The 24,223-nt window shown below is 50.7% G+C and overlaps 1 protein-coding gene across 7 annotated transcripts in view; it reads right to left on the bottom strand.

The window, feature by feature from the left end:
• CTIF (cap binding complex dependent translation initiation factor) overlaps positions 1 to 24,223 on the bottom strand; it is a 282,841-nt gene that overhangs the window by 13,561 nt on the left and 245,057 nt on the right. The window lies entirely within an intron of this gene.

Raw genomic sequence — 24,223 nt, 5'->3', positions numbered from 1 at the left:
GAGTGAAGTGTGGACACGAGCACATGGGTAATGCAAAGCCGCACTGGCGCCCAGGTCTGGTCTGCTTCCAAAGTCAAAGGCCATAACCACTGCCCCATGAGTAAGTCCCACACAAATAAGGCTACTGGGGAAAGGTCAGCAGAAGGTGGGGTGACCACACACCCCAGTTTGCCTGGGATGGTTCCAGTGTTCACCCCAAACAATTAGTGACAGGATTTCTTTCACTTTCAGAAGTGCTCTGATTTGGATGCTGCATCATAACAGTCATCTAGACAAGGGAAGGGGCACTGAGGGGCTGGGACCCCCCCCCCATCCCCATCACTACTAGACCGGTCAGTACACCCCTGGCCTATCCCACCTGCTGCCCCAGTGCCCCTGCCCATCTCTGAAGGGTTCGGCGGGCGGGGTGGGAAGGAGGGCTCTGAAGGTGAAACAGCAGGCCTGCTCCCAGCGAGAGGTGCTTATCACCGCAAGAGATCAGGACACCTGCCCCTAGGTCCTCACCTGGCCTCACCCGGGCCTGCCAGGGCGAACCACTCCCCAAGGATGGGAGCCGGAATGGGATGGAACTGTGGTAACAGGCACACTGTCCAGTGCTCTCTGCTTGAGTGGTGGGGCCCTGGGAGAGCGGCTGAAGGAGAGGCAGATGGAAAAGCAGCTGTTCGCTCAGCTTCCTCCCAGGGAGCCTGGCCAGGAGCGCCTGACCCGGAGGCACTGGGTGGCACCTGGGACCATCACCCCTCTGACAGCACCCTCTGGACGCCCCTCTGAAGGAGGAATGACTGCATTTCGTGTGACTCAGCATCACATGGCTCTCTGAGACAAGGGTAGGGGTTTGGGCTGGCTGGGGGCCAAGCCTCAGGCCCAGGGCAGTGGGCAGACACCCCTCACTGGGTCAGCCTCTGAACTCAGAAGTCTCTCCTGGTGCCCACGAGGCTGGGACCCCTGGACGGCACCAGGAGAGGGCAGGGAAGGGGGGCCCAGGCTGCCATCTGTTCTTAGCAGGGCCTCCCTAGCCCCTGGCCCCTTCCCTTGGCTCCTTGCCCTCCGCGTCCCAACCTCCACCCACCTGAGGCCTGGACTTGACCTTGCTGGCTTTATGGGGGAGGGTGTGATAAGCGCCTTGGTGGAGGGAACTAGCTGCCTGCAAAGGCATTTTCCGCTCTCTAAAGTAAACAATCAAACAGGAAATTAATCGAGAAACCCACATCAACGGAAGGTTCAGGTTGTGATTTTCACAGCCCCAGAGCCAGGAAATTCAAAGTTATAGTTCCCATAGCAACTTGCCTGTAGGATCGGCTGCAGCCGCTGGGCTGGAACGAGACCTTGAGGGGTCAACTGGGCCAGCCCCCTGCCTCCAGGAAGCGCGGCCCAACAGCAAGCCTGAATGTGCCGGCACAGATCGTCCTTCTGAGGTGCAGCAGTGAGCCCCGGACAGACAGACAGACGTAGGAGCTGCAAAGCCTGGGCCCTACTTTCTGTCCTCACAGTGACGAGCTGTCCCGGGGCTTCAGTTCTCTACATTCCCGTAGTCCAGCGATTATTCCTGCACCCCTGTATTCTATGAACCGGGAATAACACTCATGCCTGCAAGACGCTCAAGTGAGGGGCCGTGCGACGCACGCTTATCCTTACTCACGTCTCCCCACCTTGCTCCACTCAGTCCCGTAACGGCCTCCCCAACTCCATCCCAGTGGTCCCCGAACCTTGAGACTGGCTTTTGTCCCCCCACCCCCACCCCGAGTGGTTTTTCCCTCCAAGAAACATCTCAGTCAATTGACAGGGCCAAGAGTTTCCAGGCAACTTCCACGGTGGTTCCATTTTTCGGATGTCCTTGTCTCTTCCACCTGCCCCTCCGCCCCTTCTGGACCACATATATAATAATATTAGCTCAACGAACAGCTCCCCGGACTGATAACCTGGTGGCCTGAATGCAACCAGAGGCAAGTCCTCCCCTTTCAGGCCTGGGGCCGGTGAGGAGCTGTGTGTCTTGGGTGGGGTTTTCTTTTGTGTGTGACTAGTGGGGAGTCCCGCCTGGCAGGAAAAGAGATAAGGGCGTTGCAGCTCAACTGAGAAGGAAACAGTCTGGAATCCTTCCCCGAGAGTCGCCCTGCCCTCCCACCCGAGATGGCCATGATACCTGGCTGGCCTTATCAGTGTGGTTCTGCAGCTCAGGCCCGGGGACCCTGGTGATACCGTGGCCCGAGGCAGGAGCCAGCACTCCCGGGCACCGGGCCTGTGGGAGAGGGTGCCCGGCCTGCCCGCCCACCCGCCAGCCGGGCCCTGGAGCCAGCGCCGTGAATTGAGCAAAGCAGTGGAAAGAGAAGTGGCGCCTGCTGGAAAGCAGACAGAGCGGCTCCTGGATTTCCTAACAGGCCCAGCCACATGCCAGGGCCGATGGGCCAGCTCAGAGCGCCTGCCTGGCCTCGCTTGCGAAACAGTCTTTTCCTCCCCTGGGTGAGCTTTCATGGGTGGCCAAGCCGCTGTCCAGTCACCCAGGTCCCTGAGCGAGGCCTCCCTCTCACATCCCAGCGCTTCCCGCCCTCTCCCGAGTTTAAACCCATCAGAGCATGGTGGGCCCCCCCGGAAGACGGGATGCCTCCTGGGGGTGCAAGATGTTTCCTTGCATGAAGCCAGACAAAGAAATTTAATCAGAAAGAAGAAGTGATAGACAGAGGGGGCTGTTTCTCTGCAGTCTCAGAGGGAACCAGGAGCGGGGCACTGCCACAGAGGGTGACCCACTGGCTTCAGAGGAAAGGCCTCCCTGTGCACAGAGTCTGGGGCCGCTCCAGCCCGGGGGCCCGGCGCTGCTCACTGATGGACGCATGGTGATTGGAAGGGTGTGCCAACCCACCTTTTTTGAGCCTGGGAAGAAGCTTCTCAGAAGGTTCTTGTCCCTCATACCTACTCCAGACTTTGCAGGGTGTGTGAAGAGGGGAGGGCACAAGTAACCAGCCAGGGGCCTCAAGGAGATGGGGGAGGGGCACACTGGCCTCTCCCTCTGACCCCATGCACGGAATGTTGAAGGAGCCTTTGCTCAGACCACGGCCTCTTCGGCCGCATCATCCTGGCCTGCTGTATGAAGAATAAATGCCTGCCGCTGCTTGGCTACCAGGCCGATGTGCCGGCCTTCCATGGGTCTGGGTCTGGGTGGTGGGTGGAGTTTGAAGCCACACCGCAGAAGCTGGGTGGGAGTTTAGCTGGTTCTGTGGTGGGTTTGGGTGGTACCTGAGGTCCAACTGGGCAGAAACAGCTGGGCCTGGGACAGTTAAGCAGAGAAAAACAGGGCTGTGCTACAGGCAAAATCAGCATTCATATGCAGAGTAGCAGCCATCCAAACAGAGGGGCGGACAGGCTGAGGCTGAGAAAAGAGACCGGGCTGCCCGGGGACAGCAGAAGTTCTTGCTGCCAAGGCTAAGGTTGGAGATAAGACTATGTAATTGGCACCTGGAAGCCTGTCGGGCTTTAGAGCCTTACCCTTAGCAGAATGTAAATTTTCACAACATGGTGACTCTTTCTAAACTGAGATGATCTCTTTGGGTGAGCGAGCACGCGAGTCCCCGTCCTGTATTACCCATGCGTTCTTACTGGGTCCAGTTGCCTGGGCCGCAGGGGATAAAGTGCTTAGCCTAACACTCAGGCGCTGGCTGGCCCCCTTCCACGGCGGGGGCCCTTCATCCCTCTCCCTCCCGCTCAGACCTCTGGTCCAGCCAAACCCATCTGTTCACACGTCTGTGAACATGTCTTGTCCTTATCTGCCTCCGGCTTTTGCTGCCTGCCTTCTCTCACCTTGGCTCCGTTTACTGGATCCCTCAAGACGGACTGCAAGACTCCCTCCTCCAAGAAGCCCTCCCTGACCTCCTCCCCTAACCCCCTGGAGGGAGAAGCCTCTCTCTACTCACAGCTATTTGGTTTACCCTGTTCTAGGTCTAGTCTAGAGTCTACCTACACTAGTTTTTTCACACGCAGGACCTTGTGCCAGGCTGGCCCTTTCAGAAGACCTGCGGATTGGATTTGAAGGAAAGCATGTGCTGGCTGGGGCAAAGCCACTCAGAAGAACCTCTCCATCCCCTGGGTGCAGACCTACCAGCGACATACATACAGGCCTGGAGCACAGCTGGTCCTGTACCCTCCTCCAAAGAGTGTGAAGGGATAGAAGAAATTTTTCATTCATTCATTCATTCATTCATTCAGCAAGGAAGTATGCATCCTGTCCTCATACACCAATTAGTTTAGTAGAGAAAACAGACTTTATAGAAGCAGATCAGCGATGGGAGCCGGCGCTGTCTAGTGGGACTGTCTGGGTTCTAATCCTGACTTCATCACCTGCTAATTATGTGGCACAGGTAACCTCTCTCAGTTTCCTCATCTGGAAAGTGGGCATAACATTAAATGAGTTAATCTATGAGACATATTTAGAACAGTATCTGGGGCACAGTAAGTCAGGCTCCATCAGTGGCAGTTCTTAGTAATAAGCAAGCTCGTTTTGCACAGAAATAAGGGTGCTGCGGGGTGGGTGGCAGGAATGACCATTCTCACCTGTGCTAGGAGAGGAGGCTCAGAAAAAGCCTCTCTCTTCCTGGGGGAGAGAGCTTTAAGTTGACCCTTTTAAGGAGGAGCTAGGGAAAGAGTGGGAGGAGGAGAGAGGGAAGAACATTCCAGGCAGTGACCCTTGAGGGTCCTGTGAGCCTGGAGTACACAGAGAGAGGGGACTGAGTCTGGTTAGAAGGCTGGGGGTGGGGCGGGTAATTCAGGTGAAAGGTGACCTTGGCCTACACAATGGAGAGGGAGAAAAGTGGTGGCCAGAGCCAAGAACTATGTACGAACTGCTGCCCACAGGCCCTGGGGACTGACGGAGTGGGGCCAGTCAGGGATGGCCTCGGGTCTTTGGCCACCACAGCCAGAAGGATGGTGGCACCTTCCCTGGGAGGAGGTGCAGGCCTGGGGAGCAGGACGCGGGCTGCATTAGGACACTTGCAGTTTGAGGGATCTGCGGGTGGGCCAGAGGCACGTATCAGGTGGATGCACCCGGCTTGGAGATGTGGGTCTAGAGTTCGCATAGGTCAAGTCTGAGGGCTGCTGCTGCCCTGGAAATTTGCCTGTGAACAACCCAAGCTTTGGAGCCTCCGTCTGGGGTCCCATTCATGGCCCACCACAAGCTATGGTTGCCTGTCCTTTGGAAAATCCCAAAGGACATCAATTTCTCCATGATTCTGGTTAAGGCGCCATCAAATGAAGTTTTGGAGGAGAACTTAAAGGTGAACACAGGCCTTCGGGGAAGGTTCCTGTACTACAGATCCACACACTCATGCACAAACGTATTATCTATCTATGTACTTTATACAAAGTATGACAAGATAGGAGACTAGTTTCTGGGGACATAAACAAAAATCCATCTTATTTCTTTGAATTTTCTTCTAGCATCTGAGATACCTGCCTGCCTGTGCAAGGACCCAGGTGAGACGTTCTCCAGGTGGAGCTGAGTCTGGAGTCTCAACCTAAGACCTGAGCAGCCCAGCACACCCCACTCGAGATGGGTATTGGCTTGGAAACACCTCTGCGAGCCCCCTGTAGTGGCCCATCTGCCTTCCAACAGGTGTTTCATCTGGGAGGAAGCAAAGTGGCGCAAAGAGGCAGTGGGAGGACCAGTTTGGAGCTATATTCAGCCCAAGTCCAAGGTGATGGCGGCATGAGAGAAGAGAGGTAAGGTGGCCCTAGAGAGAGAAGACAGGGAGGTTGAGCTGCATATTTGCGGGGGGGGGGGGGTAGTTGAAGCTACAGGATTTTCAGACAGATTAGATGTGGGGGGCAGTGGGGAAAAGAGAGGAATCCAGGGTAACTCCCGAGTTTCTGACCTGAGCAAAATGGGCGGCCGGTGGTTTCACCTACCAAGATTGAGGCTAGCTAGTGGGAGGAACAGGTTTGGCCATTTGGGTCTGGAGGTCAGAGGGGTGGTCCTGGCTGGAGACACATTTGAGAGCATGTGGCCCAAATGGTATTTAAAGTCATGAGGTCAGATGAGATCACTTAGACCAGGACTTCCCAGGCACATACGACTGACATTTGGGCCACACAGGTCTTTGCTGTGGGGCCTCCCTGTGCGTGGTAGGATGCTGTGCAGAATCCCTGGCTTCCGCCAGATGCCAGTAGCGCTTTTCCAGTCGCAAATGTCTCCAGAGACTGCCAGATGCCCCTTAGGGGGCAAACTGCCCCTAGCTGAGAACCGAGGATCTGGATCAGGGGTTGATAACCCACAGTCCAGCAGCCAAATCCCACCCTCGGCCTGCTTTAGCATGGGCCAGCGAGCTAAGAATAGTCTTTACATTTTTAAATGGTTGACAAAAAAAAAATCAAAAGAACAATATTTTGTGACACATAAAAATTATAGGAAATTCAAATTTCAGTGTCTATAAATACAATTTTGTTGGAACGCAGCCTCTGTCACTGGCTTACAAATCATCCATACTGTTTTCTGGCTATCATGGTGGCATGGGGGACCGAGCAGGCCTCTGGGTTCGGTGACACGGTGACCTCAACGGGGACCATGCTATTGGCTAGGTGGGGCGGAAGCAACCCAGAGATACCGTGTAGGGAGACAATTCTTTTGAAAATTCTGGCTCTGAGGGAAGAGAGAAATGGGGTGGTTTCTGGAGGGGAATGTGGGGGTCAACAGAAGGTCTCTTCTCAGATGGGTTCAGTGGGTTCATAAGGAGAAACCACTGGACAGGGCAGCACGGGAGGCGGGAGGGAGACGAGAAGCCCATTGGAGGGAGGGGGTGGGACAGGCAGCGTCTGGAATCAGGGGTGTGCTGAGCAGAGCCTCCGCCCTGGCAGACAGCTCACCCAAAATAGGCCAGACCGAGGCAGGTCCACCATGGTTGCGAAGAGGCCCGAGACAGCCCGTGGGCCCCGCGTGATAATTAAAGAAAGCGAAAATTATGTAAGCAGACTCAGATAGCAGTTTGGGTGAAGAAGAAAGATCTTTAAATCTGGCCTTTGGATTATTTTAAAATCTTACTCTATTATTTGCGTTTATATATAAATTACTCTTTCTTCAAGCTATGTGCTAACTTAACTGCAAAATTATATAGAAAAATCCCCAAGGGGCTGACTTTCTATTGTATTTCTAGTTTTCTCTGTCGAACATTTTTTTGGAGAAAACTTTTTGTTGAAGTGTCACACATGCAAAAACGTGCACAAGTCCTAAGTAGGCAGCGAGATGGATTTTCACAAATCACAAAGGGCACACGTGTGCTTCCAGTGCCCTGACCTGGGTCACACCCCACGGTCCTCTTGTGCCCCTTCTTTTCACTGCCCCTCCCCGGGGGTCACTACAATCCTCCTTATCACCAGAGCTTAATTTTGCCGACTTTAAAACCGCCAGTACTTAAATCTGAAGCAAACACACTGAGCCGGCAGGGTGGCCCCTGCGAAGCCCCTTGCTCACCTGGTGGCAGCTTTGAGAGCCCTACCGTTCTTGGCTGCCTACTCTGGGTTTTCCTTCCTAGGACAGCATCTGATTTTGGACTTGGCAGGAGCAGGTATGCTAGTTGGGGACGGAAGTTCAGATCTGAATTAGATGACCTCCGATGTGCCCAAGGCCATGTGTCAAGAGAACCGATTTCCAAATTTAGGAATCTGTCTTAAAAATCTGATGCTCTCTTCTGTGTCATGTTTATAGATACATGTCCTGTGACTTTTGTGGGGAAGGTGTAGCCCTTTGAGGATGTGATGAAAACTCTGGCACCTCTCCCAGAAAAATGCACATCTACACAGGTACACAGATGTCAGCGTACAAGCTCATTGGGTTCCTAGACCTTGAAGGCCACCCAAGGGCCCCAGGTACAAACTTTTGACACAAGCCTTACTGCCAAGGGAAACGTCAGAGAAGGTCAGGCCAGTGACTGCCTCCACAGGCATCAACACAGCCAGAGTCTCGTGTGTGGCCCTCTTCTGTGGCTGTCTAGGCTGTGGCTGGGTAGCTCTGTGGTTAAGGCACAATGCCGGGGTGGCCAATAAAGGTAACATTAACAGTCTGTACTATGTGCCAGACACTTGGTAGATGTGATCACCAATCCTTATGTCAACCTTGCAGAGGTAGAGGCTGTCTCTCCATTTTCCTGATGGAAAAAATTGAGGCTTAAAGAGATGAAGTCACCTACCTCAGGTCCCAGCTAGTACAAAGGGTGTAGGATTTGAGATCATGTAAATCTGATGTCCAGTCCTTCATTCTTTTCATTTCCCTTCTCACAGAGGAGCTTTGAGCCTCCCTCTAGTCCTGCTCTGCAGGTCTGGAAGCTGGCAGGGAGTTTCTCTAAAGTGCACAGCAGAGTGGTTAGGAAGGGGCTGACTGAGAGCACGGGGTAGCTCAGTGTGCACCATCGCCACTCATGGGAAGTGACTCACTGGAGCCCTGCCACTCTGGGACTCTGTGGGACACATACACATTTCCTGTGTCTCGGCTAGAGCCTTGGGCATCATAGCTGGAAGGGTAGATCTCTGAAGGTGGCCAGAGATAGAAAACCACTCAGCTCTGCATCCTGGGATAGAGAGGGCTCTCCCTGGGTTCACATGACAGAGCTATGTCCCCTCTGGGCTTCAGTTTTGTCATCTGTAAACTGGGGGTGGACTTCAGACTAGATCAGTGCTACTCAGTGTGTGGTCCTCCTACCGGGAGCATCAGCCTCACCTAGGAAATGGCAAATTCTCCTTTCTGAGAGTGATTCTCAAATTTTAATGTGCATCAACATCACCTGGAGGGCAATTTCCCAGCTGAGAGCCACAGATCTAGGTCAAGGGTCGGTAAACTACAGCCCACCGGCCAAATCTGGTCCACAGCCTGCTTTTTATGGGTCCATGAGTTAAGAATAGTTTTTACATTTTTAAATAGCCAGGAGAAAAAAAATCAAAAGAAGAAGAATATTCTGTGACACATAAAAATGATATAAAATTCAAATTTCAGTGTCCATAAATAAAGTTTTGCTGGAACAGTCCCTCATTCATTTACACATCTCCCACGGCTGCTTGCCCACGGCGAAGGCAGAGCCGGCTAGTTTCTGCAGAAACCGCGCTCATTGATTCGCACTGCTGCTCAGTGCAGCACAAGGCGCAGGGATGTGGTTAAACTCGATTTTGCCTCTTGGCCTGCAAAGCTAAAATATTTACTATCTGGCTCTTTCTAGAAAACTTCTGACCTCTGATCTGGGGGGAGGAGAGGTGAGCTTGTGAATGAGCTAGGATCTCTTCTGGGGGGAAAAAAAGGGAGCTGCTGGGGGCGTTTGGAATACTCGCAAGTCCTTGTCTGCGCTGGGTCAGCCCTGGGGACCCTTTACGCAATTGCTTTGAGGGTGGTCTGGAAGGCCCCTCTGACCGTTCGCTGAATGAAAGTCCAGCTCCATTTCTGGAGCAGGGGTTCTTAACTAAAGCCCCCCAGAAGACAGGCTCTGGAAGCATCTCTGGAAGCTTTAAGGCCTGTGAATATTTTCTGGGGAGAGGGTTCACTGGAGGGGTAAGTCATCTCCCAAATCCCCCCAAAACCCTGAGCACCTTTTTATCCCCCTTTGGAGCACACGTTTTTTTTTCTTCCAACATCTCCTTTCCAAATGTGAAAGTCCCCGGAAGGGTAACACCTACCCACACATCTCTACCTAGAAAAGGGCGAGGTTACCTGACGGCGCCAGGAAGACCTTGGGGAAGTCCGGGAAGTCTGAGGAGGGGCAGAAGGAGGGGCAGGGGAACCGAGGCAGAGGCGACATTTGGAGAAGAAATCGGAAAAGGGCCTCTTTCTCAGAGAGCCGCACGCCCCCGGGCTCCCCACACTGTAGAATCCGCTGCCCGCTGCACCATCAGTGAGAGGCAAGAAAGGCTGGGGCCGGGTGGGCAGGGGCACCGCGCCCACCGTGGGCACCTCCACTCCCCAGAGCCCACGAGGCCTCCCGCTTTCGGCGTTACCCAAGCAAGTCTCAGCCCCGGCCCTGGGATTCCAGGTATTTTCCCAGCCAACCCCACCTCATCTAATTGCTTTCCAGTCAGCTAATCCTTGGCCCACGCCCTCAGCTCCAGCCAGGCAAGCCACCTCAGTGTGGCCAGCAGCAGCTTCTCAGACTTCCCATGGCCCGTGTCCAAGCCTGGGGCAGCCTCTCCACGCCCCTTGCCCAAACCACATCCTCCTCGCTTGTCCCCACACCTCAAGCTCTCCTCTGACTAACATTTCCAAAGCAAGCCAAGCGCGGTCCAGTCCAGACCAAAAGCAGCGGACAAATTCATCCTCTCCTGTCCCCCCTCCTCTCCAGACTGGTCATATCCTGGCCATCAGAGGGGAACAATTAGCAGAAAGTGGAGTCGTACCTACTGTTCAATTTCTGGAGCTAATTGTTCTAAGCAGGGCTTCGGCCTTAATTAAAGGATAATTAGTTAGTGAATGTGTGTTTGCATTTCCTAAGTCTGGCTTTTAACCCTGGGAAACCAGATTCAGCAAATACTTTTATGTTTCAATACCTCTGAGTAAGGGACAAGGTCTTAATTACAGAAATGGCACCTCTGAGAACAACAGTGTAATCAAAAGGGCAAAGAAAGAATGAGCTAGTTGTGCCTTCCACCGACTGGGCCGTGACTTCTGCTTGGCTATTGTGAGCAGGCGCTGGCAGCTGCCCGCCCTCCCTGGGCTGCCCCCTCCTCGGTCTGTGGATTCTGTTCTCAGCTCTGCCCCGCAGTCTGCCACCCCGGCCCCCCAGTGCCTTTTATCCCCTTTCTGTGTTTTTCTTCTCTCTTACCTTTTCCGCCTCCTCCTTTCACTCTCCCCACCTTTGTTCATTCTGGGGTCAAAAGGATTGCCTCTGCGGACCCCATCAGGGATCTCCAGCCAACCAACTAATGTTAGCACGCTGGCTATGAGCCTGTTTCAGCTCACGCTGTCTTCCTTTGCTTCTGGGTGCTCAGAGAGAGAAGCTATAAAAATATTTTCGACACTGTGGGGATCCAGATATTTTTGGAATCTAGATTGTTCCAAAAGCCTGAGGCTCTCAGAAGCTAGCCTCCAGACTACACTGTCCAGTACAGTAGCCACCAGCCACACTGGGCTTGAGGACTTGAGATGCGCCAAGGTCTAATTGAGAGGTGCTTTAAGTGTAAAACACACATTGGGTTTCAAAGACTTAATACAAAAAAGAAGATTAATATAAAAAAAAAACTCACTAATGCTTTTTCATGTTGATTATATGTTGAAATGACAATTCTTTGGATATACTGGATAACATAAAAGATATTACAATTAATTTCACCTGTCCCTTTCAAAAATGCAACTGCTGGACAATGTACAAGGACACAGTGGCTCACACTGGATTGTACTGGAGGTGTCGCTCCACAGCTGGGATTGTGCTGGGATCATTAAAGCTAGGAGGTTTCCGCTGGCCTCAACGTTTGTGACCGTGGGTGTCCTCTCTCATCCGCTCCACCCTTCCACCTCTTGTGCCAAGCTCTCCCTTTCTTCTCGCCCTCCTGACACCCTCTTGTGCCTTGTGCATCCTCCTTACTCCTCCTCCTCAGGGGAGAGGCAGGAGGAGAGGTCTCCGCTACCTCGTTGCATCTCCAGGCCCAGCTGAGGCTGGCCTGGCACCCAGCAGGTGCTCACTCAGTGGTCCCTCTATGTCTTTAGAGCTGTGAAGCAGGGCTGGAAGCCCACCTTGATCTCTCTTCGTGATGGTGGCTCATAGGATCTTTTTTGTTTGTTTGTTTGGAGGGGGAATTAGGTTTATTTATTTATTTAATGGAGGTACTGGGGATTGAACTCAGGACCTCATGCGTGCTAGGTACGCACTCTACCACTGAGCTATAACCCCACCGCGGCTCACATGATTCTGACTTTGGACAGGCCAATGAAATCTCCTATGAGGCCTGGCAGACTGAAGTCAAGAAAAGACCCCTTAGCTAGAGCAAAACGTGGAGACAGAATACAGGCAGCCCCACTGGCTGACAGCAGTTTGTACACTGGTTCACTCACATTCTGAGCACATTCCTTTGAGTTGGATTTCAGGGGGGTGTGTTTCCCTTCCCTGCCCCATTTTGAACTCATCTCTAGGGGCCACAACCAGCCAGCCCCACCCAGTTAGCTCCCCTTGCCTCTTCAATGATCCTGGATTTATCTCCTCCGAGAAATCTTCCTAGATCAACTCTAGAAGAGTGACTGTTGCCTCCTGCTTTGCTCAGTCTAGACATGCTGTTTCATTAATTTATTTGACAGGATTTATTGAGCACCTACTTTATGTCAGGCACTGTTCTAGGCACTGGAGACGAAGCCCTGCCTTTTGAGTTTCCATGCTAGTTGGGGAGACAGAAAACAAGCAGTTGTACAGAAAAAACCCTAAGATGGAATCAGATACTAGTCAGGGCTACGGAGAAAAAGAGAGTAGGCTGCGAGAAGTATTGGTGGGAGGGTTGCTCTGAGAAACAGACACCCAGCAGAGACCTGGAAGGACACTGGAAGGGCATTCTTCCAGAAGGAACAGCAAGGGCAGTGGCCCTGCAACTTAATTTACTGTGTTCCTTCACATATTTTCTCACTAAGAAGCACTTCATTTTATATGATATAAATATGCTGCAGACTGACCCCTTTATCCTGTGTCTTTTGTTTTTCGTCTTTGTTTTGTGCATCCTGCTACAGGAAGGGGAGGAAGTCAATTTGTAATTAGCAAATCTACTAAATTACATTTAATCCTCATCTCGACAAGGAAGTGAGGGCCAGAGTGGGTAAGCTGCCCAGGTTTGTCTGGCTCCAAAGTCCACCTCTTCCCCTACATCCTTCTCTTCCGGCTACAAGAAAGGCTCATCCTGGCCCAGAACACCAGTTACCTACTGATCACTGCTGGCAGCAGTGACAGTGGAGCCATCAATAAGGAACTGGGCTCTAGTTAGGACTTGAGGTGGACAGAAAAGAGGCGAAACGGTGGCTCCTAACTTGTTGGTTCTTAGACCAAAAAGTGCTGTCTAACGTCATCTACCCCGGAGGCGGCGACAGCAGTGAGTGGGTATCACCAACTACTGAATTTAAACATTTGGCCCTGACAGCTGGAGCAGATTACAGAAAGATCCATGTGGGTTCTGGAGGAGTTGCGTGTGACTTAGGTACCAGCTCTAAGCACAGGGCACTTTGTTTTTTTGCTTCCCCTCCCCAGCAGACAGCAGCTCTGCTACGGCAGGGGCCACATACCGTGGGCTCATGCCCAGGCCCCGGGAAGCCCTGTAAGCCCTTGGCACCCAAACTGCTGGGTGGAGGGTACCTGAGCTGGGCGTGAAGGCCTGGCAGGGTGGGGATGGGGGAGAGGCAAACCATGGGGAGGAACTGGGTGGGGGGTGCCCAGTGGTCCTCGCCAAGTCAGGATTCAGTGGAGCTGCTTACAACCTCCCTGTGGGCGGGAAACATGCAAACTTTTTTTTTTTTACTTCTGGGTTATCTGAAGTTACTGATGGCCTTTTTTTTTTTTTTAAACCCCACAGCGCCTGGTTTCTTATCCCCTAAATATATAGATCACTCTCTCTCCCTTCCAGCCAAACCCCCCACCCAAACCCACACACTCAGAAAGTGCCCCAGCCAGTCTCCTCTTGAGCTCCTAAGCCACCTGAGCGGACTGTCAACAGCCCATTAGGAAAAACACCATGGGGTGGGGGGGGATCCTTTTTTTTTTTTTTTAACCCCAAAGGATTTAAAAATCTATAGGCTGACGCATGTGTATGTGTGTATATGTGTGTGTGTGTATCTTGTACACACAGCTCCAGCAAAAAACAATGTATCCTCCACCTTCCGTTTTTCAGCTTAGAAAAAATCTGCACCCCGGCCCCTCCCCGTCCCCGCCCGCCTTCCTTGCGACTCTGCAGAAAGCAGGGGCCTCTTGAAGTTCAGACATTAATTACGGAGTTAGAATATTTTTCAAAATTACAAGGCATGGCCCCAGGAGATAAGAGGAAGCAGGAGCAGAGCGCGGAGTCAGGGGAAGGCGGGGAGAGCCAGTCGGCCCAGGGCTGCCGAGGCGGGTCTGGAGGTTGGGGCGGGGGCGGCCCCCCCGGCCTCCAGGAAGAGCCCCCACCCCCGACCCGCAAGGCCGAGCGCCCCCTGCAGGCATCGCTGGGACAAGGCGAGAGGCCATGCCACAGGGGCGTCCGTGGGGGAGGGGAAGGACGGGGATGGGGATGTAGGACTCTCGTTTTTCGGCCCTGAGCAGAAAAGTTTAGACAACGTTACCTCTTAGCTCTCCACTCGAGGCCTTAAACATAAAATGGTTATGTTAATTAAACCTGTCCTCAGTGAAGGGGAGATAGATCAAATCTCTCCCCCTCTATAATTAGGAGGACTGATGGCGCTGAGGACTCCCTGGGAGGAAACTTAGAAGGACCGGGAAGCGGCAATTCAATCTAACTTTAAACAAAATGCGGAATATTTGCCATTTAAGAAAAACTGCTCCCACCTATATAACCTCGACACGGCTAGCTAATTCTGAGAGCCACATCCTCTCTGTATCTCTAAATTTTAGAGAAAATTCCCAAAGGTTGCAACCAAACCACCTTCCAAAAGGGAATTGCAGAGATGTCCTCCTAAAGCCATGTTGAGATGGGTCTGGAAATCTCTGGAGTTTTAAGACTGTTTAAAAACGGTTCTGGCGAGGAGACTGGTTTCCCTTTGGAAACCAGTGTCTGGTGGAAGCTGGTATTTTTATAACTCCAGGCTCTCTATCAGATCCTGTGTTACCATGGTTGCTAAGGGGAACACTGGCTTCAAATTTCACATTTCAGTTTGCAGAGTCTGGCTAAGGAAGTGGTACAGTTAAAGGAGGGGCTGGGGGAGGGTCGGGAGTAGGGGTGGGGGTGAGACCCGAGTTTTCTCCGAGATGGTCGAGGATCCGGACAGCCCCAAATGGGGGCACGTCAGTGTGCTTCTGTGTATGTGTCTGTGTTTTGTTTTTTTTGGGGGGGGGGGTTCTGAGTAGGTCAGCGGCGTCACACCAGAGTGAGTTGACTGCCAACTGGAAGAGGGGGACGACAGCTCTGGAGGGGACAAAACTGTGGGGAGTTATTTCTGCGGAGGTTACAGGAATGGTTGCTTAAGCTGGGTATTCATAGCAGCAGCTGCTGGACCTGGAGGAACTCTGTGGCTAAACCAGTGCCCAGGGGCTGTGTACCTGCCCTGGGAAGGCTACATTCTGAGAGGAACATTCCAGGCGGGGTCTGTGCCTAAGATTAGGGCTGCAATAAACTGTTCATGGAGAAAGGTTCTCCTGAATTTTCAAGCTTTGTTCCAGCCATTCACTTCCTGCTTGACTGCTTGACTGACGGTTATAGTCAGATTGTTCTCTAAGATGCCCTTGCCAGGCGGAGCTCATCTGCCTTCTGGGCGCCCACATTCCCGCTTCCCACTCTCACCTTATTTTGAGCACTGCACTTTCCACCGTGCACCGAGTTAGCCATGGGTCTTTCTGGCTAGGGAGGGCCCCAGATTTATTGGACATCATCTCAGCACATTTCTAGCAGGAAAACTGTCTGGGAGGCTTTTCAGTTCAATAAAGAAGGAGTATTTTTCCCAGTGTTTGTTGAATGAATAAATGAACTCTCCTTTAAGCTTTAATGGTGTTGTTCTCTGGCTTAAAACACTTTCAGAGGTTCTCAGTATCACCTTATGTCCACCAGGATGCCTCTGCTGGGAGCCAGTGGTGGCCCATCATTCACCTTCTCTTCACCACACCAACACAGATGGGCCTTGTTCATTCTGGCCCCTCAAACTCTTCTTCCTGAAGGCGTTTCTCCTCCCCTTGCCAGTACCTGCCCGAAGCCCACTTCCCCTTAAGCTCTAGCTCCCCTCCTCTTTGCCCTCAGCTGCTGCCCAAACTCCTAAACTACCCATCGTAAATGTTCACGGCTGCTTAATTTCTGTGTGTGGTCTCCAAGTAGAGTGTAAGCCTTCTGCGGGCAGATCACAACTTATACTCCCTCCTTCTGGTACAACTAGGAACCTGTAGATAAATAAGGAAGTGGCATTGTCTCAAACCAAATCACCGCTGCCTGAACGAACACAGAGTCCTGAACAAAATGCAGTCAGGGTCACTTGATAGCTGAGACCCAGCCTACCCTCAGGTACCAGTGGAAGACTGAAATGATTTAAAAGCAACAGGAAGATGTTACAAGGCATTGTAACATACAACCACCTGGCAAAGGGCACGCCTGGACAGCAGTGTTGGCAGCCCTGTGTGGATTCTACAGGATGTTACAGGAAGAGTAAATCAGGGTGGAGTGGGGATGCAGTGGGAAGAGAACTGGGTCTTGAAGGTGGGCTAGAGTCAGGCAGGAGGAGGAGGAAGGTGGAGCTTCAGGCAGGAGGAATGTAAGAGACCTTCTGTGGAAATACAACAGGAACAGTGTGGCTGGAGGTGCACAGGACTCATGAGAGGCTCTCCAGGAAAAGGGGCTGTGATTGTGGGGGGCCTTGGTGTCCAGTTGGGAGAATGGATCTTACTTTCTGGGGTTCCCGTGATGCGATACTTCTCTTGAGCAATGCCTGGAATATGATTTGCATTCAACACCCATTTGCAACATGTCAGCTGACTTAAGGGCTTGCTTTACATAACATCTCACTCATTTTAAGCCTCAAAACAAACCTGCAGAGACAGTGATAGCTATTATTCCCCTGCAGAGATAGGAAATTGAGGTTTGGAAAGATGAAGAATTAGGTTAATGCCCCATAGTTTGTACGTGGCAGAGCTGGGATTCAGACTCAGGTCTCTCTGGCTCTTGTGGTTGTGCCCTTCTGGCGTGCTCTTTGCACATCAGTGGCCTCACTAAATGCTACCTATGTATCTTAACCTTGGCTGCACTTTGGAGTCACGTGGAAAGCTTAAATCTCCACCAACTCCCCTGCCTCCTCAAACCCCACCACCCAGAAAGTTTGATTTAGTTGTTGAAGAAGGGGTCTGAGAATTTGTCATTTTGTGTAAGTTTCCCAAAGTGCAGAAGCAGGCACCCCACACCCCTAAGGATGCAACTGAGAGTCCTGAGCTTCGTAATGGATAATTTCAAGTCTCTGCTCCCTGTTAGAGTGCATCACTACCATGGGCACAGCCGACATTGGTTTCTTTCAGCCACAGTGGGCCCTACCCTGACCCCAGGGGGCAGCTGGGCGCAGCCCCAATCTCCTGCTCTTGGGAAGGGAGGAATGGTCCCACTGGAAAGGTATGTCTGAAGAATGTTCTTCTGGACTCTCTCAGCCCTGTGAAATACTGGAGGATCTCCACCCATACCCACTTGAGCTCAGCCTTTTCCGAGGTCAGATTTCCCCCCGGAGCCAAAACAATGTGAGCAATTGAATGCACGCTCACGCAAAAAGTTAAAAAAGCGGCTCCCTCATTGTTGCACGGAGCAATTTCATTTCCTGAGAAGCATGACTCGCTGCCCTGTGTTCTCCTCCCCAGCCTGCGCCTGCCAGCCTCCTCTAGGAGCCCAGCCAGTTGCATCCCTGGGTGGGGGAGGGGGGTTGCCTCTCAGACACCCCTCAGAGGAAGAGTAGGGAGGGGTGGATGGGGCTTCTGGGCCCTGGGGGAAGAAGAGAGCAAGGGAGCCAACCAGACAGAGGCACCCCGTCCTTTCCTCCCTTCCTCCACTCCTGACCTCTGGCTGTGGCTGCCGGACTTGGACTTGGACTTGGAAGAGGGCAGGAGGATGGGAATCACTGGTAGCGATAGGCTGGGGGAGCTGGGATGGAGAGAAGGAAAGTGGGATGTTCGGGGGAGGGAGGAAGGATAAGAGAGAGTGGACAGAAATGCCCAGGGTGCACAGTGAAAGTCGGCTCAAAGGACACAGGTGTAAGGGGTTAAAAGCTACCCCTAGTATTCCCTGCAGAGGAATTTTCAACAAAGGTCTTGAAGTAAGGGGCCCAGAGAGAAGCGTTCAATGAGAACTTGGAGAAGTCTAGCAAAATCACCATTGGGTCACAGAGGTGGCAGAGAGCATTGGTCGGGTCAGGAAAAAGGGGATGAGGGATGGTGACCCAAAACCTGGTAAGTGGGCTCTAGGTGAGTTGGGAGATGACAACACCCTTAGCTCAGGCCACAAACCCTGATTACACCCCTCCTGTGTGTGGAACACTTGCAGTCACAGTTTGGCTGAGGACCTTGACAGGGTGAAGGAGTCCTTAGACTGCTATGAAAAACAGCTTGTGGGACACCTTAGCATTTGTTTCTTTCATCAGTATTTTGTAGTTTTCAATGTATATGTCTTTCATTTGCTTAGTTAAGTTTATTCCTTAAGTATTTCTTTCTTTCTGATGCTATTGTAAATGGGATCGCTTTCCTAATTTCCTTTTTTGATAGTTCGTTATTAGCATATAGAACTGTAATTGATTTTTGTTATGTTGATTTCGTACCTTGCAAATTTACTGAATTCACTTATTAGTCCTTTTTTCTTTCTTTTTTTGTGGAGTCTTCAGGGTTTTCTGTGTACAAGATCATATCATCTACAAACAGAAAATTTCACTTCTTCCTTTCCGATTTGGATACCTTTTATTTCTTTTTCTTGCCTAATTGCTCTGGCTGGGACTTCCAGTGCTACGTTGAATAGGAGTGATGAGAGTGCGCTCTCTTGTCTTGTTCCTGATCTTGGATAGGAAGACTTAATATATTTAAAATGTCAGTACTACTCAAAGTGACCTACAGATTCAGTGTAATTGCTAATCAAAATTCTAGTGTCATTTTCCACAGGAATAGAAAAAACAATTCTAAAATTCACATGGAACCACAAGAGACTCCAAATAGCTAAAGTAATCTTGAAACAACTCTAAAGAGAAAAAATCAGGAGGCATTGTACATCCCGATTTCAAGATATATTACAAAGCTATGGTGATTAAAACAAACATATAGACCAATGGTACAGAATTGAGAGCCCAGAAATAAATCCATGCATATATGGTCAACTGAGAGGGAGTGGATAGAAACAAAGGTGCCAGGAAAACACAATGGGGAAAGCATAGTCTCTTCAACAAACGGTGTTGGGAAAACTGGGCATCCACATGCAAAAGACTGAAACTGGACTCTTTTCTTATATCATACACAAAAATAAAATCCAAATGGATTAAAGACTAAAACATAACACCTGAAACTATAACTCCTTGAAGAAAACATATAGGAAAACTCTCATGACATTGGTCTTGGCAGCGATTTCATGGAGATGACACCAAAAGCACAAAAGCAAAAACAGACAAGGAGGACTACATCAAACTAAAAGCTTCTGGACAGCAAACGAAACAACAGAGCGAAAAGGCACCCTACAGAATGGGAGAAAATATTTGCAAATCATGCATCTGATAAGGGGTTAATTTTCAAAATATATAAGAAACTCTTACAACCCAATAGCAACAAACTTAACAACCATTTTTTTTTAATGGGCTAAGGATTTGGATAGACATTTTTTTTGAAGAAGACATACAAATGCCCAACAGGCATATGAAAGGATGTTCAAGGTCACTAATCATCAGGAAATGCATAGCAAAACCACCTCATACCTGTTAGGATGGCTATTTTATATATATAATATAAACATATATTACATATTTATATTACATATAACAAAATTACAAAAGATAAAAGCATTGGCAAGGATGTAGAGAAATTAGAACTCTTGTACCTTGTTGATGGGAATGCAAAATGTACAGCTTCTATGGAAAACAGTAGGAAGCTTCCTCAAAAAAATTAAAAAGAGAACTATATTATCCAGCAATCTCACTCCTGGGTATTTCTCCAAAAGAACTGAAATCAAGATCTCAAATTGCTATTAGCACTCCCATGTTTGTTGCATTGCTATTCACGGCAGCCAAGATGTGGAAACAACTTAAATGTCCACTGACGGATGAATAGATTTTAAAACGTGGTCTATAACAAACTGGAATACTATGCAGCTTTAAAAATAGAAAAAAATTCTGCAATTTGGGACAACATGGATGAATGTGGAAGACACTATGCCAAGTGAAATAAACAGTCACAGAAGGACAAATACTGCACGTTCCCATTTATACGAGGTACCTAAAATAGTCAAACTCACAGAAACAAAGAGCAGGATGGAGTTGTCAGAGGTTGGCGGGGAGGAAGAAGTAAGGGGTTGCTAGTCACCAGGTACAAAATTCTAGTTATGTCAAGGGAATAAATTCCAGAGATCTGTTCAGTGTTGTGCCTAGAGGTGACCGTACTCTATTGCACACTTAAAAGCCTGTTAAAAGAGTAGACCTCGTGGTACGTATTTTACCACAATACAGATTTTAAAATATTTAAAAAATTAAAAAGAGCTCATGAGGCAAATATGAACTAGGAGGGCAAGGAGATTGTTGGTCACCAACAATACTCTTCAGTCACTTGGAAAACCATCTTGGCAGAAACTATTTGCTCTGAAACAATTAAAGGGATCACTGAAAATTATTCTTTTCCATCTTTTGAAGAAGGATCTCTGATTGACCCTTGCTATTACGGCAAAATCAGAATCAATCCTACAGAGATCTTTTTGGCTTCCACCATGCAGCAGGCGCTGGGGATGGACCAGAACAGAATGAGAGAAGCTCCTGCTCTGCTTGTAAGGCAGTGAAGCAGGGGGGTTAGGAGCAGGGACTCAGGCACCCAGATCTGGATTCTGATACTGACTCTGCCGCCTGCTAGCTGTGTGGCCATGAGCAAGCTGTCTGACCTCTCTGTTCTCTGGAAGATGGGGAAGATCATCTTCAGGGGGTTGCCTGAGTTAAAGACAAAAAAAAAAATGCATGAAGTGTTTTGGACAATGCCTTCCACTGTGCTGAAACCATTACTAAAAATATCATAAGGTGATGTGAAAAGGATGGAGTGCAGTGCCTTGCTTAGGAGGGAGCAGCTGGGGTAAGGACGGGGTGCTTCCAGAAGAGGTGACTTGAGCTGGGCCTGGGAGGAGGTGTTAAGGCAAGGAAGAGAGAGACTCCAGGGATGGAGTCCAGGGTTTCACGCCTGAGTGACAGAACGTTATTTCAGCTAGGTCACAGTGTGGATGAAAATGCCCAGGGGACTTGTTCTAAGGTAGGGGGTCTCAGAGAGCTGGATGTCCTCCAGTCTGAAGGGGCTCACGGGCTAAGCACGCATTCAATCTGAGTGAGCCCCGGGTCCAGTGAATGTGGCCTCTGTGAGCATGAATACCCCAGACTGAGAATTTCGTATCTTCTCCTTACGCTTGACTCTTCGTACCAAGATGAATTGCGGGTTTGTGTTTGACTCAGGGGCATCGAGGAGAGGGAGCACGGAAGCCATGGTGGGTGGTGCCGAAGAAGAGGATGGACTGGGTGTCCCATGACGGTGAGAAAAGGCAATCGGGTGAGTCCTGGGGATGCTGCCTGGCCACAGGGGAACAGGAAGGCTGGGTCCGGGCCACGTGAGGACAGAGACTGAGCTGGAGGGTTTGGAACACTGCTAGTGCATCCTGTTGGAAGGGCTCAAGGCGTGACTTGGGATGTGTCAGTGGGCAGCTAGAGATGCTGGCCTGGGGGGTGGTTAGGGAGTTGGGAAGACCTCAGGGCAGGGTGGGTACATTTGGGTCAGCCATCTGCATGGCCCCAGGGGAAGAGACTAAACTTGTCCAGCATGGAGAAAGGCAGCAGCAGTGACTTTGGCTTCTAGAAACTTCCTAGAGCTGGCTCAACCTGCTTTGAGGACATGGATCAGGCCTGGGTATGAGTGTATGTGTAATAAGGCAAGGGAGGCAGCAAATGACTCTAAGAATTCAGGGGTCTCCGGGAAGCTGGGAAAGGCACAGGCCCTCCAGAAGGACTGATGAGATGCCGAGAGCATCCCTTCATGTCCCAATCTTTCCTTAAAACCTTGTTTCAGGGAATCTGAGTTCTCTGTTGGAAACAGCTCTGAATCAGGAGTTCCGGAGCACCAGGCCAGCTCTGGCATGGCCTGCCTGTGTGTCTCTGGGCAGGGCACTCAGCCCTTGTGCTCCTTTAAGACTGGGCTTGTACCCAGACCCTGGGTCAGGCTGGAGGACCTGAGAGCCGCCCTGCCCTAGAACAAGTCCCCTGGGCATTTCTTTCACATTCTGACCTAGTTGCCTTAGTGCACTTTAGCATCCTCTGCATGCCCTGCATCCTCCCTCAATCCTTCCAGAGTGAGCACCACGGTCTCCCTTTACAGGTGAGGAACCAAGGCTTAGAGCAGGTGAACTCCTCCTAGATGGCACAGCCAAAACAAAAACAAAAACAAAACAACCCCACAGAGGCAGGATTTGAACCCAGGACCGACATTCTTTAACTATCTCTCACCAGGTGGCTTCAAGCAGATAGCTTGGAACGTGGGACTGTGGTTTCCTCTGTTACGAAATGGTGAAGGCGACAGTTGATCTATTTATTCTTTAGGTTTACGGTGAGCATGGCAGGGGTCTGTGTGACACCATCTTGAAAAGTTTAATGCATCAAACAAGTGTGTATTAGGGGAGGCTCCTTGTTTCTGGTCTGTGTAGACCTCTTGACACCTTCCGGATCTCACACCAGAAGGTTCACACTACCTCAGGCGGTGTCAGAAGTGTCCTGACAGCCAGGGCCAGCACACGGCTTGGGGGAGCAGGTGACAGCAACACCAGGAGGTGCCCAGATCACACAGAGGGAACATGTTGGGGCAATCTAGGTCACTGACCTAGAACAGCGCTGCTCCCTGCCTTGAGGCTGGGATGTCAGGGGTGCAGGGCAACTCAGGCAAGGATGGGAGGACCCCAAGAGGCCAGGCCCCTGACTCCAAGAGGGCTGCCTTCAAAGCATCCCAAAGGGATGTGAAAAGCATAGCCATGGCCTCTCATGCTGCAGTCTGAGCTGAGGACACTTTGAAAGTGAAATCAAGTTGCAAAAGGCCACTGACTGAATCTGAGAAACGAGTTTGAATTCAAGTACATTTGTCAAGATGCATCTTTGGCTACATGGAGTGGCAGAGGCTTACGGGGTCACAAAGCACCCAGGAGAGGCCCGCATGCTCTGCTGTCATGCGCATCCACATAGTCTTTGATGAACGTGCTATTTCCCCATAAATGATGCTTCAAAAACATCTACAAATACTCTCTCCCTTCTCTTAAATTGCTCTCTTGTCTTTCTTTCAGAAACACAGAAATGTCTCTTGACCCCATACCTTGCCTTTTGCTGACAAGTTCCCTCTTCCTGCGGCCTTTCACAGAAACACTTCTCCAAAGACTTGTCCACATTCACATCTTCACCTCCACCGACTCCCCGACACGGCCCATGTAGCTTCTGCGCTCACTCCCCTGACACCTCGGGGCCCCTGACCTCCTTGTGGCCAAACCCAGGCCACTCCCCGTCATGGTCCCGTTGATTCCCTAGAGGCTGCTCCTCCCTATGTCTTGGGACCGGCTGCTGAGGGTGGGAGGGGACAGCACCTGTGAGGTGTAGGCTGGGCCCACCCCCCCCCTGGAGGAGAGGTACCCGTGGACGCTTCACACAACACTCAATTCTGTGTCCCCAGGGTCAGACAGTTCTACCCGAACAACAGAGAGACAGCTCCCTGGGGACCGCCAACAGGCCCCCCCAAACTTCTGGTTTCCGTCGCCACTCTGTTTCCCTTCCAGCTTCCTCATCCCAGGAAATGGTGCCAGGAGGCAGGTAAATGAGGATCCTGCATCACTTCCCTTCACTGCATCTCATGTCAGCAGGTACTGTTTGGTTCAAACTCAAAGATCTAAGTGGAATACAAATGGCCTTCCTCCTCCTCACTCCCATGACTGTGTTCTGAGCCACCAGCCTCTCACTGGACGACACCAGCAGCTCCCACATTTGCCCCTTCAATTCTATCCCCTGAGAACCACCAAGGGTGACCCTCTAAAGTGGGTTATAATACCCCACTGACTTTGTACTTCTTAAAAGTTTCTTGATTTTTCTTATTTGTTTCTTCTTCAGGGGAAATTTAGAAGCAAACATTTTTGGAATAAATAATTCAATGGTAAACCGATCCAGTCCAAAGATCCATTCATTCGAATAATATTTTCTGTAGGCCCCCTTTCTGCAGGCAGTGTTCTAGAATATGAATTACTGCAGTTTGAGTTCATAATACTTTCCTGTGGGGGACTATTTCCCGTTACGTAAATTCAATAAATAAAAACCTGGAGATAGTAAACAAAAGCACGGGGGAGTCACGTTTCTCTTTCCCAAAAGATGGATCACTTTACGTGGTACAAGCCTTGCGGCTTT

This window comes from Camelus dromedarius, chromosome 28 (assembly GCF_036321535.1).
Source record: "Camelus dromedarius isolate mCamDro1 chromosome 28, mCamDro1.pat, whole genome shotgun sequence".
Classification (NCBI taxonomy): domain Eukaryota; kingdom Metazoa; phylum Chordata; class Mammalia; order Artiodactyla; family Camelidae; genus Camelus; species Camelus dromedarius.
Note: the sequence above shows the minus strand (reverse complement) of the source record. Positions and strands in the feature narration are given on the sequence as shown.